The sequence below is a fragment of the Rattus rattus genome, chromosome 1 (genome assembly GCF_011064425.1).
Source record: "Rattus rattus isolate New Zealand chromosome 1, Rrattus_CSIRO_v1, whole genome shotgun sequence".
Classification (NCBI taxonomy): Eukaryota; Metazoa; Chordata; class Mammalia; order Rodentia; family Muridae; genus Rattus; species Rattus rattus.
The window spans coordinates 241,586,140-241,603,984 of NC_046154.1; the positions used below are offsets into that span (position 1 = coordinate 241,586,140).

The following is a 17,845-nucleotide window of genomic DNA, read 5'->3' on the forward strand; positions in this document are numbered from 1 at the left end:
TATGAAGTACAGGTTTGCATCCTAGCCCACTGACTCCAGATATACAAAAACAGTTCTGGCTCCAGAAAGTTTGTGCCAGCAGCACCAAATACAAGGTACTTGTCCCCGTAACTGCTTTGGGTGACTGCTTATGACTCTTTAATCAATTGCCAACAGACTTGATTGATATAAGTGGATCTTTTGAAAAACAAATTCTTGCTTTTTAAAGATGGATACTGATCATGAAGATGTAAAGTTTGTAGTTGAGAAAAATTTAAAAATTAAAACCCAAAAAACCCCAAAAGATGACGCATTCTGATTAGCCATGTATTAAAACAAACAAACTAACAAACATGTATTAAAGAGCTAAGAAATGACAGGCATAGGATGCAAAGCTTTGACCTTCACCCCAGGTGAGTAACTCTCAGTCTACTGTTCATACATTCACCTTCCTTTGCTTGGATAAGAAATGCCTATTAACATGTCTCAAATCTAACATTCTCGGATTCCAGTTGACTACTTCTAGATTTCCTATTTTTCTGCTACTAAAAAATGACTCACATGACTTAACGATATTGACTTTTCCTCCCTCTCTTCCTTATTGCTTTATTCTATTCAGCAGAAACTCTGCCCAGAGCTAAAAGGAACAAGGAGAGCACATGACCCTGAACTTTAAACAAGTAAGAATTAAATATTTATTTAACACCAGCTACATACTAAAGCACTTTCCATACAATATTCCAAATATTCTTCACAATTATGCAAATCAAACAAATCGTTCTTACATTTAAAGAGGATCATGGAAACAGAGGGCAAAACATTGGTATTCTCTTTCACACATCCAGGGTAGGTAGGTACAAGACTCATCCATGTGTATCCTTTCAGATTACTCATTCCTCTCCAATGTGGTAGGACTGCTTGAATCTTACATGAGGCCAATTATATGTAATATCAGCCAGATACTAGGAACATTGGCTCTCTTGGAGGGGGACACCTGGGCTCCACAGAGAGAAGATGTTTGGGCTCTAATATGGAAAGATGCCTGGGCTGAACTGATGGACAATGACTGAGATCCACTAGGGCAAAATGCCTGGGCTACAGTAGGGGAGGATGCCTGGGCTACAGTGAGGGAAGATGCCTAGGTTGCATTGGGTGATACCTGAGAGTCATTGGAATATATGCCTAGACTTTATTGAGTGAAGATGTCTGGGTTCCACTAGGAGAAATACCTGGCTCCATTGGGAGGAGATACATAGGTTCTGTTGGGAAGATATGTTTGAGATCCACTGGGGAAGATGCCTGGACTCTACTGGAAAAAAGATGCTTGTCATCCTCTGGGAGATAACATGATTATTTTGAAAAATAAATGCATACTGTGTCAGCTGTAAAAAGCCCTTCATAACTCTGTAACAGTAGCTAGGCCTGTGTACAGTGTTGGACTTGACACTTGCTCAATTTGTTAGATTAATGGGCTCATTCAAATACCATTGGCCATAAACAGTGGGGGACTGATATGCTAAGCTCATAGGGGTTTACAGGGGACTTTTCTTATCATCAAAGTGTCATCACTGATGCTTGTTAGTAAGATCGGAAGCCTTATGCTCAAGGACCTTTGGTTCTCTGAGGAAGCCAGTCTGTGAAACCAAGGTGCCATTATGGCCAATCACTGTCTTATCCAGCAACATAAACTGGAAATTGTTTCCCATGTGCTGTTCATGACAACTTATGGTTGGCCACCTGTCTCTGTTTTATTGCCTATTAATCTTTAATATTATACTAACTGGCAGCATAAAGCCACCATTTGGAAGCCCCAGGACGTTAAAGAACAGTAGCCCCATAGACCCTGCCAATTCCAATTTCTTTAATGTTTAGGATCATTAAGTGGAAGAAAGACACCACTTCAAAGTCATTATACTTCCAATATTCAGACCAAGCAGCAGTCGTTCTTGACTGGTGTGATTCAATTCTTCAAAAAGACACAGTTCTGTTCTTGAAGGGCTAGGCTTGACAAACTATCATTACAGTTTTCAAAATGGCAACGTGAACATGCTATGTACAAATGACCTTCCTTTTTTATTAGTCTACAGGTTTATGTCTTTAACCAGTGATGCTATGTTTTGGGTTTTGTGTTAGTCACCGGGGAGGAATATGAGAGAGTCATGGGCCATCTTAATCAAGAGAACGAGCAGTCTACGTGTATTCACAAGAACCACCACAAAACTATCAACTAAATTAAAGGAAATCAGGTAAGCATGGAGCTTCTTCTGTGTGTTCTTAGATTTTAACTACATAATAAGCAGTGTGCTTTTGTTTCAGCTTGTATTTATTTATTTATTTATTTATTTATTTATTTATCTATTTTTTTTTATTAACTTGAGTATTACTTATATACATTTCGAAAGTGTTATTCCCTTTCCGGTTTCCGGCAAACATCCCCTCCCCTCCCCTTCTTTATGGGTGTTCCTTCCCATCCTCCCCCATTGCCACCCTCCCCCAACAATCTAGTTCACTGGGGGTTCAGTCTTAGCAGGACCCAGGGCTTCCCCTTCCACTGGTGCTCTTACTAGGATATTCATTGCTACCTATGAGGTCAGAGTCCACGGTCAGTCCATGTATAGTCTTTAGGTAGTGGCTTAGTCCCTGGAAGCTCTGGTTGCTTGGCATTGTTGTACATATGGGGTCTCAAGCCCCTTCAAGCTCTTCCAGTTCTTTCTCTGATTCCTTCAACGGGGGTCCTATTCTCAGTTCAGTGGTTTGCTGCTGGCATTCGCCTCTGTGTTTGCTGTATTCTGGCTGTGTCTCTCAGGAGCGATCTACATCTGGCTCCTGTCGGCCTGCACTTCTTTGCTTCATCCATCTTGTCTAATTGGATGGCTGTATATGTATGGGCCACATGTGGGGCAGGCTCTGAATGGGTGTTCCTTCTGTGTCTGTTTTAATCTTTGCCTCTCTATTCCCTGTCAAGAGTATTCTTGTTCCCCTTTTAAAGAAGGAGTGAAGCATTCACATTTTGATCATCCATCTTGAGTTTCATTTGTTCTAGGCATCTAGGGTAATTCAAGCATTTGGGCTAATAGCCACTTATCAATGAGTGCATACCATGTATGTCTTTCTGTGATTGGGTTAGCTCACTCAGGATGATATTTTCCAGTTCCAACCATTTGCCTATGAATTTCATAAAGTCATTGTTTTTGATAGCTGAGTAATATTCCATTGTGTAGATGTACCACATTTTCTGTATCCATTCCTCTGTTGAAGGGCATCTGGGTTCTTTCCAGCTTCTGGCTATTATAAATAAGGCTACGATGAACATAGTGGAGCACGTGTCTTTTTTTATATGTTGGGGCATCTTTTTGGGTATATGCCCAAGAGAGGTATAGCTGGATCCTCAGGCAGTTCAATGTCCAATTTTCTGAGGAACCTCCAGACTGATTTCCAGAATGGTTGTACCAGTCAGCTTGTATTTATTTTACAGTTCAGCGACCTCACTCTTAAGCTCTAATGTTGAGATGAGGACAGTCATCCTCCAAAACCAGATGGCATCAGGTGCTTTGTCCTGAGCATGAAGGGTAACCTGTGTCATTATTGAAACAGAATTCTGTAAAACTAAATACTGATAACTGTTCAGTGTGTTACAGTCAGCCATGGTTTTCCTCAGATGCTACCTTCAGTTTTTATGATTTCTAATACAATGCTTCTCAAGCAACTCATGATAAAATAAAATCCTTCTATGTTAGGATTAATCTTTATTGTTTATGTGTGCTTTTTTGCCCATATTTATGAAATCCTCAAGTTTAGATTTTTTCATGTCCCCCTTAGATTATTCAGGTTGGGGCTTTTTGCTTCAAAATGGTTTGTTCCACCTTTAAGAGTAAGAAGTTCAGAGAAGTAAACTTTGGCCATCATTGAATCTTAATATTAGTAGAATTGAAATCTCATAAGGGTGGGAAGGACAGAATAACCAAGAGTGCATGGCAACAGGAAGCTGCCTCTCATCCCTGCTCACTGACAATCATGATTATCAACCATGTTTACAGTCAAAATACACACCTTGACTTCCTGGCCTTGTGGACACTAAGATTCCTCCAAGTCTTTGGTCCTAAGTGTTTATCTAATCACCATTTATAGGAACACTAACTCTAGGATGTGTATTAGTTTTCCTGTTGCTAGGATAAAATATGCTGCAAAAGCAACATAAGAAAGAAGGGTTGTTTCTGGTTAACACTTTAAAGGCACAGCCCCTCAGAGTGGGGTAGTCAAGGCATCAGGAGCTTGAATCCACTGGTCACATTGCTTCACAGTCTAAAGGCAGAGGGCAGTGACTGCTTCTGTGTAGCCAGCTTTGGCCTTTTTCCTCAGGTCAGGGTAGAGACTCAGAGAATAGTGTCTGTAGGATGGGTCTTCTCACCTCAATTAACCTAAATAAAGATAATTCCTCAAGGCATACCCAGAGACTACTTTTATCTAAATAACTTTGTACAGGTATGCAGGAAGCTTGGTGCCTAGGTTGATTCTGGATCTTGTCAAGTTGAAAATTAATATTGACCATTTTATGGCAAAAATCACCCTATAATCCCATTTTTCTAAAGAAAGTATCTTATATAAAAATAAGATGACAAAGTATTTTTGCTTAATATTTTAAGACTCTGAAAACTATAACTTCAAAACTACCCAAATCACATCTAGACACATTGTTAAACTCTCCTGAGAAGCTCAGTTCTGTGTTTGGAATGTGCTGTTAAGTTATATTCTTCTCTCCGTATGTGTCTCTTTCTATCGTTCTTTCTTTCTACTCTCTTAATGTTGACCTTTAATATATGTTATGACCTTTTCTTGATAAACTCTAATTTTGCTTCAGAAGTAAGGGAACTACTTAAGCTCTGAACGGTTTCAACTGACAAACAAGAACTAATGCAAGGCCAGCATTTTAATATGTCTTGGTTTCTTCCCAAAGACTAATAGATTCATACAAAAATAAGCAAATTGAACTTCTAAAACATTTAAGATGTTCTGTAGAACACCATTGTCGCTCTTAGTTTGGTTCTGACTTTTGCTGTTGTTGTTGTTTTCCATTTTTTTTCTAAAATCTAGAATGATGTTATCCTAGCAAGTTTAAGGCCAGGCTGAAAGAGGATGTCAAGCATAGGGCTCGAATGCACAGGAAGAGAAAGTCAGCACAAAGTTCTATTTTATGTTTGTGGCTTTCTGGGTTATTTTTATATTATTTCTTGTCTCTAAGGAAGACAGAATAAAAGTAGCTTCCTGTTTGCACTTTTAGCTCAGACAGATCTGAATGTCAGATAAGATTTGAAAAATTTTCTTAAAATCATAATCAGTCTATCTACCTGTTTATGGAGACAATGTCATGATGTCATTTTGATCAAGCACCAGCCACAGTGTCTGAAACACAAGACAGACAGACAGACAGACAGACAGACACACACACACACACACACACACTAGTTGTACTTGGAAATCAAAAAGCAGCATAATTTACCTACGACCACAGTGCCTAACTAGAACCATTACTGTTAATGCTTATAGCCGTCTCTCTTCCTTCTAACTGGCTTACCATAGGGACAACTGAGCCTGTCATGTTGGTGAGCACTGGGGACAACACAGGGCTTGAGAACAACCTTGGTGTCATTAACAACAGGTTCCCATTGGCCACACAATTCTTGCACTCAATCAAGATAAGCTATTCTTCTCCACTAATCCCACAAGTAGCACTTTTCTTTCATGTCATGCTTACTGATAAGATTGCAAAAATCCTTAGAGGAAGATGTTTAGATGGTACATATGGCAGTCTCCTCCCCAAACAGGTTTTATTTGTTATTCAAATTGCATATTCATAACTCTCCAACCCCCAAAATTTCAAGGGTTATATTTTTAAAAGTGTATTTGACTGAATGACAAAAAGAGCTTTTTACAAATTTGGGGGGGGGATTCCATCTAACTTACCAAAGGCAATGCATAGCATCGCTGGGCTCAGGAAGAATGTATACGTGTTTTGTGCAGGGAGATAGAGACATTCGATGAGGCTGTGAACTAGAACAAACCACCGGTTGAGGAAGATTAAGGTTGACCTCCATGGCTATAGAATCCAATTTCTGTATTTAAAGCCTCATAATCCTTTATTTGAAGAAGATCCTCAAATGGTGTAAGTGCTGGGCTTTTCCAAGGGTCAGCCCTTGTGTATCACCCAAACTTTGTAAAGTTTGAAGGTTTGAATCCAAAGCATAACTTGTCTTGAAGATAATAGATTGGTGAAATCTGGTTCATGAACTTGCAGTCAAAAGGTAGAGGGAAAGAAAGAATAAAAGGAAAGAAGAAAACATCTCATTACAGTATTTTTGTAGGAAAATATTCTAGTGAACAGGCTCAAAAATTCAATGACTGAAAACAGACTTTTACATAACACAGCATCAGGCCACAGCAACATAACCTGGCACAGTTCTGTACACAGCACAATAGAGCACAACAGAACAATACAACAACATAGCACCACACAGAATATATTACATACTTGCTGTTTTGGTCTTTGTCACCTTGACATAAACTGGTATCATATGAGAAGAGGTAATCCCAATTGAGAAAAATGCCTCTATTAGGTTGGTCCATAAGGATACCTGTAGGAAATTTCTTGATCAATGGCTGATGTGGAAGGGGATCATCCCTCTGTGGGCAATGCTAACCCTGGACAGGTGGTCTTGGGTTTTATAAAAAAAGCAACCTGAGCATGCCTTCGGAAACAATCCAGTAAGCAGACCTTCTCTGTAGTCCATGCTTCAGTTCCTGCTCCAGGTTTTTGCTCGTACATTCCTCAGTGATGGACTGTGATGTTGCAGTGTTAGACAAATAAACCCTTTGCTCCCAAGGTTGCTTTTGGATGTGGTATTTATCACAGCAATATAAAGCATACTAGAACAAACTAGCATGTTAGGTCATAAAGCTCCCCAAGGTGGGGATAGCATTTTGACCTTCACTTGTAGTTCTCCAGTACAGGAAGGTAACCCATTAAACTAGAGATCAGAGGCCGAAAAGCATGATATGACAAGCCCAGAATCCCCCAGTAACTACTAAAGGAACAACTCATTTCTGAGTGCATGGATAGCATCGTGTTTTCCACTGTCACATAGATTTGCTGTTTTGGCCTAAGTAAGAAAACACAGCACCAGGCTTCTGGAGATGACATATGGAATGGGGACCTTAATTTTTCATTGTGTGGTATACTCATCACAAATGAAACCAGCTTGATACAAGTCATTTTTCAATGTTTATTATACCAGCATCTATACCAGTTGAATGAAGCCAAACCTAGCCCACTGGGTACTTTTCAACATAGTTTTGTTAGGAGTACTGCTAGTGTCAATCATTGGCCTTATAGTGTCTGTTATGGTTTTGCAAATGCAGAAGTAGTTGTTAAAAGGCCAGCCCACAAAGCTAAAAATGATAACAGTCATGCCTAATACACATGCACGCACATGTGCGCACACACACACAGAGGGGAGTAGGGAGGGAGGGTGGGAGGGAGAGAGAGAGAGAGAGAGAGGAAGAGAGAGAGAGAGAGAGACAGACAGACAGACAGACAGACAGACATACCAACTCTAAAGACTCATGACTAGAATAAAAAGATAGGTACAGGAAACAACAATTCAATTGCTTCAATTCCATAAAGAGGGGCTGGACACAAACACTCCAATCACAAGAAAAGGAAGGAGTGCAGGTGACAGAAAGGGAGTCAGTGTCATTCACCTCTATAGAGAAAGCAGTGTAGTAGTACTGCTGATAGGAAAATGGCATCTGACTAGCAGAGTAAAGCATTCGTAACAGTTTGAAAAGCATGGAGAAGATGTCCTGGAAACACAAAGCAGCTTGCATGAAGGTCCAGGTAGAACCTAAGTTCTCCACCCAGATCATCTTGATAAATGGGAGAAAGAGAGAAGATTAATGTTTCCTGGGCATCATGAGTGTCTGGATGATTACGGTCAGGTATAAAGCAATCACTCCAGTCTATCCCAGCTCCAATCACAGCTTCAGCTTCCAGAGAAATGGTAGATGAACTTTGGTCCAAACTGATGAGGTTTCTTGGTGCCACTCTCCAGTCCTACCAGGTGATGGCCTCTGACCTGGCCTGGTACCATTGTCTGAGGCCAGATTCCACCACTCATACCTGCACCCTTGTATGCCTAGAAGCACCAGGATAAAGAGAGGTTGGCCCAAAGTGTGGCTGCTTGTCCGAAAGTCCAGTCTCTGTAGCAGCTGTCATGAGCAGATTTAACTCTCAGCATGGAGAGGCTCACTCTGGACTTTGTGCACAGCAAGTCAGACTGAGGTGAGAATGACCAGCAGTCACACATCAGGACAAAGAAACTACACCACCACCACCACCACCACCACCACCACCACCACCACCATCACACTCAAGGTGAACCTGCCTTTTCTGAAACTTGAGTGGCTCTTACCTCATCTGTGTTAGTAAGTAGATGTGCATTAGAAGTCTGCAATCAAAGAGGCTGAAGAAAGCCCTGGAAATTAAACAGTGGCTTGATTAATTCCACTTCACCTCTGCTCTCCACATCTAGAGATAAAAACACATGAATCAGCTGTGTCCCCTTTTCCAATTAATGTACATGCAAGAGGACAGTAGAGGGATAGAGCGCCTAAAGCAAGGGGCTAAGGAAATAAAACCATGGCAGTCTAATTAAGCTTTGAAAAGGTATGAACTGATTGAAAAATCTTTTCAACAGTCTCACATAAGAATGCTTTTTTTAAACAAAAATATAAATAAATAAATAAATATTTTTCAGGCAGTTGTAGAAAAGAGAATCATATTTTATTTTTTATTGTCCATTTATTGTGGTAAAGTGCAAATAACAAAATTTACCATTGTAACTGATTCTAAATGTGCAGTTCAGTGACAAAACGTGTCTGAACATCTTTGTGTGCTTGTCACTACGACACAGCCCCTCAATTTTTGTCATGTCTGTAGTTTGAAATTCTCTACTTGTCAAGCAACTCGTTCTGTGGCCTTCTCCTCAGCCCAGTAACTGCCCTTACCATTTCTGTCTCTCCTCTGCTTTCTTTGGTTTCTCTCTGATCTCAGAGCAATGGAATGAGTTATCACTTGCTTTTCTAGGATTTATTTATTAGACTTAGCATCCAGTCCCCCAGTTCATCAACACTATAGTAGACATTAGAATTTCTTTCCTTTTATAGGTTGAACAATATTCCCATTTTACAAGTATTTCTCATTATTTTTATCCATTCATTTAAATACTGAAGTTACTTTAATTGTTTGGCCCTTGAAACTAGTATGACATCCAACAATTCTGTCATCTACTTCAAATCTCTTGACACAAATCTAAGGTACATGTGGATCATATGTAATTCTATTTTAATTTGGAGACCAGCCATATGACTTTCCACAGTAGCTTTCCCAGTTTGTACCAGCAGTACACAGCCTCACTAACACTTCCGTTTTGTTTTCTTTTTTTTCTTTCTTTCTTTGCATTACTCACACCAATGGGAAGAAGACTCCTTATTGTGACTTTCAATTTTTTCCAATTATTAATGCTGTTTAACATGTCTTCATATCTCATTGATAATCTGTAGATCTTATTGTGTAATCTGTATGTCTGTCTAGGCCATTTGCCTATACTTAGAATAGATTCTTGGTGTATATGTGTGTTGCTGTTGAGTTATGGGTGTTCATTATAAACTGAATTTTAATCCTATGTTAGGTACAGTTCCCAAATATTTTGACCTCATTCTTGATTTTTTTCTACTCTGTATATGCCCTCAAATGCATGCTAATATTTTAATTTTAATGAAGTTAAAGAATCTTTTCTTTTGCTGTCTGTGCTTTTAGTCCCTTATTTAAATCAACTGCCATAGAGTTCACCGTTTTGTTCTTCTAAGAATTTCTTAGTTTTAGTTCTCATGTTAGATTTTTAAAAATACTTTAAATTAATTTTGTAGAGCAAGAAAGATGGTTCAAAGACTAAGGGCACTTATTGTCCTTTGGAAGGACTCAGGTTTGGTTCCTAGAACCCACATGGTATCTCTCAATCATCCTTAACTCCAGCTCCATGAATTTAACACTCTCTTCTACTCACATAGGTCATGAGTGTATACCATGTGTATCACAAGTACATACAAGAAAAACATACAGAAAACTAAAACAAAGATGAATTCTGTACGAAGCATAAGAGCCTATGTGCATTCTTTTGCTTATGGGTAGCTGTTTCTACTACCCCTTGTCAATAGGAATGGACCTTGTCCAGTCAATGATGTTTTTGGTCATGCTAACAACAATAAACTACATGCATTGCATTCTGTGTTCTGTGCTCTGTACTGATCGACCCTTTAGATTTCAACCACTCTACAGGGGATTTCTAGGAAGTTTACATCAAGAAATATGAGACTTCCAACTGTGTTCCTTTTAAGATTATTTTTGCCAGTTTAGGTCCCATCTGAATTCTGGAATGCATTTATTTGTAATTTCAATACAAAGTTTTGGAAGCTTTTGATAGCAATTTCAGTGAATCTTTAAATTGCTCTGGGCATTATTGATCTCATAAAGATGTTAAGTTTTCCAACCCATGCTCATGGTACCTTATTTTATCTGCAATTGCCTTTAATGTCTCCTGCCAACACTTTAGAATTTTCAGCATGTAAGAAGAATTTTGTCTGTTTGATTAAAATATTACTAAGTAGTTCTTCTATTTGGTGCTGTTTAAAATATAATTGTTTTCATAATTTTCTTTCTGTATGCTGTTTATGTTTAGTGCCTAAAAATAACTGCTTTGTATCTGTTATTTGACATTATAAAATTTCGCTAATCTTTTTTCATCTTTATCTTTTTTAATAAAGATGAAAAAATACTTGGGTATTTCTTCTTTACATTTCCATTGTTATTCCCTTTCCCGGTTTCCAGGACAACATCCTCCTAACCCCTTCCCCTCCCCTTCTGTATGGGTGTTCCCCTCCCCATCCTCCCCCCATTGCCACCCTCCCCCCAACAATCCCGTTCACTGGGGGTTCAGTCTTAGCAGGACCCAGGGCTTCCCCTTCCACTGGTGCTCTTACTAGGCTATTAATTGCTACCTATGAGGTTGAGAGACACAGCCAGAATACAGAAAAATTTTGCTAATTTTATTCTCTCTCCCCTCCTCTGTCTCTCTCTTCACTCCGTCTCTGTTCTTCTCTTCTCATTACCCCCTCTCCCTCTCTCCCATGTACACAGTGCTTTGAGTTTTCTTCAGATAATGTACTCTCAAAATATAAAAAGGTAATTTATGTTTTCCTTCTTACTTTGGAAACTTTAATTCCTATTTTTGGTTTGTCTATTCTTTCCAATTTCTCTAAGTAGGAGTTGGAAACCTTTTTTGTCTATTTATTCTTTCCAATTTATCCAAATAGGACTTCTAGCAGTAACAAGCCAGGACAACTTCACCAAATTCCTGATCTCTAGTGTCTTTGTTACATTTGTATTAGTGTGGTCAAGCACCATGACCAAATACTTTTAAAGAAAGCATTTATTTGGGGAATCGCCATTTCCGGTTAGAGCTGTAACCATTATAGCAGGGAACACGGAAGCAAAAAGGTAGGCCTGATGCTGATGCGGTATCTGAGAACTCATATCTTGAGACACAGCTATTAGGGGAGGTAGGGAGGGAGAGAGGAAGGAAGGAAGAGAAGAAGACAGAGAGATGGGGTATACTGTCCCCAGTAACACATATCCTCCCACAAGGCCACACCTCTTAATCCTTCACAAATACAATCACCAACTGAGGGACAAGTATTCAAATTTATGAGCCTATGGGGGCTATTCTCATTTAAACTGCAACATATATGAAACAATTTCAATCTTTCAACCCAAGCACAATACTGGCTGTGATTTCTCATGTGTAGCTTTTATTATGCTGAAGTGACCTCCTTCCATCCATAGGCTGCTGAGTTCTTTGATTATAAATGGACACCAAAATTTATAAAATGTGTCTTCTACATAGATTGGAATGATTTGTCTTTTCCCTTCACTCTGTTAATGTGGTACATTATCATTATGTTAACTGACTCATGAATGTTGAACTGAGTCCTTTCAACCAATGCAAATTTATTTAGGTAAACTACAAGTTGTTCCACAATTGACTTTTAACAATATAATATTAAGTATACTTCCCAGTAGTTCAATGTGGTCTTTAAAATTTCAAAGAATTGTAATTGCTGTAGTGCTTTGTGCAAAATGCCTGTTACAGTGGTTTTATGGAAGCCTAAGTAATGAAATCAAAATGCAAAACATAAACAATGTGCGTACTACCTAGAGTATCATAAAATGCAAATAATTTATAGGACTCTGTAGATAGCATCTCTTCTTAAGACTACAGCCTCATGAATTAGAAGACTATTAAGGATCAATTTGAATAATTGTACAGTATTTTATGCCCCAGGAGTTCAACAAAAGGGAAGACAATTCAAAATGACTTTAATATTGCTTTGGTTATAGACTTTCAGGAGTCAGCCTGAGGGTGGACTCAGTCGCACAGCAGATTCACTCTGATCACAAGAATCAGTGGCAGAGATATGGACAAGAATGACGCAGACATTCCTGTGTAGCTCCTCATTGCTATCGGAAGGTGAAATGGCTCAGGTAAGTCCTTGGATGGAAAGCAAACTTAAAGCGCTGGTAGACTGATCTCCAAGCTCCTCTGTTGAAGCCTATATGGCAAAATTTTGAGGTAGGGCCTTTGGAGAGGTAAGAAAAATAAGGTCATAGAGTGGCATGAATGTGGTCCAGTAAGAAATGAAGATATGGGGCTAGGGAGATAACTTAGTGGGTAAAGTGTTTGGTGTACAAGTGTGAGGGCCTGAGTTTGGATCTTCAAAAGCCATACAAAGCTGAATACAGTAGCATGCATCTGTAATCCTAGTGCTTTTGTGATGAGATGGAAGGTGGAGCCAAGAGAGCCCCTGGAAATTTGAAGGGCAGCTAGCATGGCATATGCAGTGGTGAATTAACAACAAAGGGTCTCTGTCTCAAAAAGGGTGGAAAGTGAGGACTGACATCCAAGATTGTTATCTGACCTCTACACATGCAGCATGGAACACATGTGTGCAAACATGTGTGTGTGAATGCACACAGATGTAATACACCTTACACATAATCACACACTTGCAACATACCATATATATATATAATATACATAACATATACATAAACCATAAAATAAAAAAGTGTTCATAAAATTTATGAATTCATTTTCTCTTTTCCCTCCTCTAGTCTTCCCACCTGCTGCCACCCCCAAACCAAGACAGGACATCAATTTGTGCTTTATAGAAAAGTTTCTTTTGACACTAACTGTGTAGGCTTGTCAATGTTGAGGTTATTATGACTTAGTCTTAAGGAAACCTAGTTTTTATGGGTTAAGCCATATGATCTCAACAGCAACTCAAGCCAACTAGTATGGAGACCACATATAAGTTATTTGGGACTGGAGAAAAGTAAGAAGTTATTCTCCCATGAAAAGTTTCTAGGGATTATTCAGTTCCAGGGGTGTTTCTGATGGGCTCAGGGAAAGATTGATTAATCCTGGATCAAGTTAATGCACATCAAGTGTGAGGCATATATTAAGAGACCTCAAAAGAGCAAGAGCCATTGCTACTGTTCTGAAGCCCTCTGGGCACTTGCTTCATTGAAGCCCAAAGTCTTCTTAGTCTGGAGACACAAACAGATTTAGGAGTATGGATAAATCTTGCCTTTTCTAAGAGGAGGAGAAATTGCTCCAGGTTAAGGTTGCCTTGTTAGAGAGATCTTCAACCTTGAAGCTGAAAATGGCTGCTATAGCCTGTGACCCATATTACACATCTTGGAACCTACATATCCCAGGTTTACCAACTAGACTTGACCCCTTCTCAGAGATTTGACTTTCCAGAGGATTCCTTTATATTCTACAAGCCCTGCTAGATGTTGGCCTTTAATTGATAAGGTCTTGAAGATATTTCATGAAAGATAAATATCTAATTAAAAGCGGATCTGATGTGTTCATCCTCTTTTAGAAATTCATTGGCATTTCTGTGCCCTGTTTTACAGCCTGAGTTTCTTACCTCTTAAGTATTTTCTTAAGGAGAACACCTGCTGACTTTGTAAAGAGCAAGAGGACCTCTTTGCTTCTTCTCTCCTAGACAGGCTTTATCTTCTGGGACCATTTGGCTCTTCAGGGGCAAAATTTATGGTGCTATTGGAGGGGATATTTCTCTGATGTCCCCAAAATACTATTCCTCTGTCTCTCTACTAGAATTAATTTTTGTATGAATCTCTTCATTTTCTGGAGAGATTCTAATCATTCCCTTAAGTTTCTGGTGAGACATTTAAAACTCACACTCAATCTTGCTTTTGATCACTTTCAAAGATACGAGTTTTCCTTTAGAAAGCTTTTTTTTTCTATTGAAAACTATCTACTCAGTTCTCAAAATAAAAAACACAAATGAATGACAAACATTTTACAAAGTTACTTAATTTCTTAACCACGATGAAAATGAAACTTGAAAACTGAAGATTCCATATCATGTCAGGCAGAAGGACTAAATCAACACAAAAATTGTCACAACTTCTGATGAGAATACTGGGAAAGACAAACAATTCACTGGTGATGGGAATGTAAACGGGTACAGACACTATAGAAAATAGCATGGAAATTTCCCAAATCCTAACAACAGAACTATAATATGACCAAAGGACGCTGAGCTCTACCACATGGACACAGTTTTACATCATGGTTGTTGCTATACTTTTCATAAAAGTAAGAAAATTTGATTAAGCCTAGATACCTGTGAACAGAGGAATGCAAAAAGTGAATACACACAAAGGAATTTTATTCAAATATAAAGCAAAATAAAATTATTTTCAGGAAAATATATGGAACTAGAAATTATGTAAATAAAAGTAACCCAGATGCAGAAAGACCAGTTGCATTTCCTTTCATATGTGGAATGCTAGATATTAACTTATAGGTCATAAAATTAGAAAAAAGACCACAAGAGATGTGAAAATAGATTGTAAGGGGGAAGATAAGGAAATAGATGTGATGTGAAAGCAGAATGGGGTTATAGTGAGGGGAAGGTGAGAATAAGGGGAGGGAAGTGTGGGAAGGGGCAAACCAATACAAAATCTACTTGGAAATGCCATAGTGAAACTTAGCTTAAAAACTCCAGTTATATACAACAAAAGGAGGAAAATCACCTATAATATTCTATGTTCACACTCTTAAATTTTTATGTTGTGTAACCAATTCATTGTTTATTTGGCCCTTTTCTGTTTGAATCTTTGTAAAGAAATACTTATAAACATCTTTTATTGTTAGTTGTATAAATACAATAAAATTATTATAACATCTTTTATTATATATTATAAACTTGGCTTCTATTTTTCTAAGAAAATCAGTTGTAACTTTCTGTATAATGAGGTCTCATAATTTGAGCCTAGATAACACAGAACACTGCCTTAGCTCCTATTAATAACATTTTATCAATCCTTTGAGAATAACAAACATATGTATTATTATACACACATAGTATGAAATACATACGATATATTTTGGCCATATTTACCTTCCCATTCTTCCCTCCTTACTCTTCTCAGGTCAGCTGCACATACTCCAAATTTCATATCCTCTTTTATTTTTGTAACCAACCAAATCCAATTTGTGCTTTCCATGTACACATGGATATGGGGCCATTCATTGGAACTTGTTCAACCTGCAAGGAGCCACACCCCTGAAAAAAAAGTTTTTCCTGTCCAGTAGTCATCAACTATCAGTAGGCATTCAACTTGAAATGGGGGCCACTGAGCACCTTCTGCCTCCTTGCCAGAGTGTTGACTGGCTTAATCTTGCATAGGCAATCATAGCTATTTTGAGTTCATGAGCACATGAATCCTATCATGCCTAGAAAATCTCTGTCCTTCCTAAACTCTAACTCTTATTATCAGTCACCCACTGCTTTCACAATGTTTCTGAGCCTTGCAAGGAAAGGGCTGAGATACAAGTTTCCTGTATAGGTGAAGCTTTTGCAACACAGCCCTGAAGCTAAGCTCTGTAGTACCATCAGGTGGTCCATACGCTTCTAACTTGAGGTGAACAGAACTGGACTGACCATCTTTCCAGTGTGTCTCCAATGGAAGCTTTTCATGTGTAAAACCCTGAAAATCCTAAGCAACTTCAGTGAAGTTGGCTTCTTTGTCTAGAGCCCCATCCAGCACTTAGCAAGGAGGACTAGGCACCACATAAGCTCCAGGTAGTAACAGGGGCAACAAAGCACAGCTTGCTGCCATTTTGTCACGTGTCTAGAAATCAGTGATATTTGAGGAACCCTGTAGGAACTCAGAGGATCATCTGCTTCTCACATCTTGTAATCCTTTGGGAGGCTACCTCTTCACCTGATTATTATAGAATGCTTTATATAACTGTCAATCTACCTAAGGTATTTGACTTCTTCCCACTGGAGACTAAGGTTCATCTTGCTCCCAGCATTCACTCTGCCCCTCTGCCTTTTTCTTCATTTGCCTAGATGTGTCTCTCAGATACACAGTACAGCATTTCCTCTGCAGATTAAAGTATTCTCCTCTGGGACATAATATACACCTTAACCTTTTTAAACATCACTTTTTTAACAGTAAGAATGAAATTATGAGTAAAATCACATCTCTTTTAAAATTGAATAAACCTTTTCATTTGCATACCTAAAAACAATCCTGAACAAACCAATCATAAAGTATTTCATGGCTGAGAGGCTTAAGACTTAAAGCAAAATCATGCCTGCACTGCTGTCCCAAGTAAAAGAGAAAGTTTTACGGATCGCATTTAACATTCCTTGCTTATTTGTTCCAATTAAGCTGCTTATGAATAATTTTGTATATATGTTTTCAAATGCACAAATGAGACACAACTTCATGCTATTTTCTTAATCATCACAGGAAATTTTTTAAAATGAATATTTTTCCTTGATCACAAATTTGTCCCAAACCTATTTCTATTTTTAGTGTAATTAAGAAAGCTCATTGTATCCCTTATTAATTAGGCTTTACATACTATGAGGAGTGGGCACATTTCATTCTTGATTCTACCTTCATTATATCTTTCTGGCAAAACAACTAAAACCATCTCTTAAAACTTTCTCTGTAAAATTTTGCATCAAACCAGAAAATCTATGAAATCATTATGAGGAATTGTGAATTCATTAATTTGTTTACACAGCATTACTACATGATGATACATCTTTGTTTTTCTATAGAAAGTCTTCCCGATAGGGTGGGCTAATGCCTGGAAACCTTAGACTATGTTACAATGACAAGAAATAGCATTATCAGCCAAAAGATGCATCCCTGAGAAGAAGTCTCTTGTGACCTTGCCTCAAAGAATTCACCCATCGTAGGCCATGCAAAAACAATGGGCCACCTCCAGGAAAGTTACCTGCTAGCCTTAGCCTCCCCTATATGGCTCCTGACAACTATCATTGGTTAAACATTGTATTCTTCATTCTTCTTCTATTTCCTTGAGACTCTAAAGAACCATGGTTTGTAACAGACTTGGAAATAATGCGGAATTATTATTTCAAACTGGATTGAATTCACCTACAAGTAAGAGCAAATCTGCCTTACAGAAGAGCTTTCCTTTCTTTTCTTTTTTTCTTTCCTTTTCTTTCCCTTTTCTTTCTTTTCTTTTCTTTCCTTTTCTTTCTTTCTTTCTTTCTTTCTTTTCTTTCTTTCTCCTTCTTTCTCTCTCTCTTTTTCTTTCTCTCTCTTTTTCTTTCTTCTTTGTTTCTTTCCTTCATAAACAGCAAAAGGGGCTCACTGTGGAATTGTTCTTTA

At 38.4% G+C, this 17,845-nt stretch overlaps 1 long non-coding RNA gene across 1 annotated transcript; it reads left to right on the forward strand.

Moving 5' to 3' along the window:
* Nucleotides 1–411: 411 nt before the first annotated feature.
* On the forward strand, nucleotides 412–12,628 carry LOC116912323. Its single transcript, XR_004389445.1, has 3 exons — nucleotides 412–659; nucleotides 2,060–2,225; nucleotides 12,488–12,628. It is a non-coding gene; the product is annotated as an uncharacterized LOC116912323 (long non-coding RNA).
* Nucleotides 12,629–17,845: the final 5,217 nt, after the last annotated feature.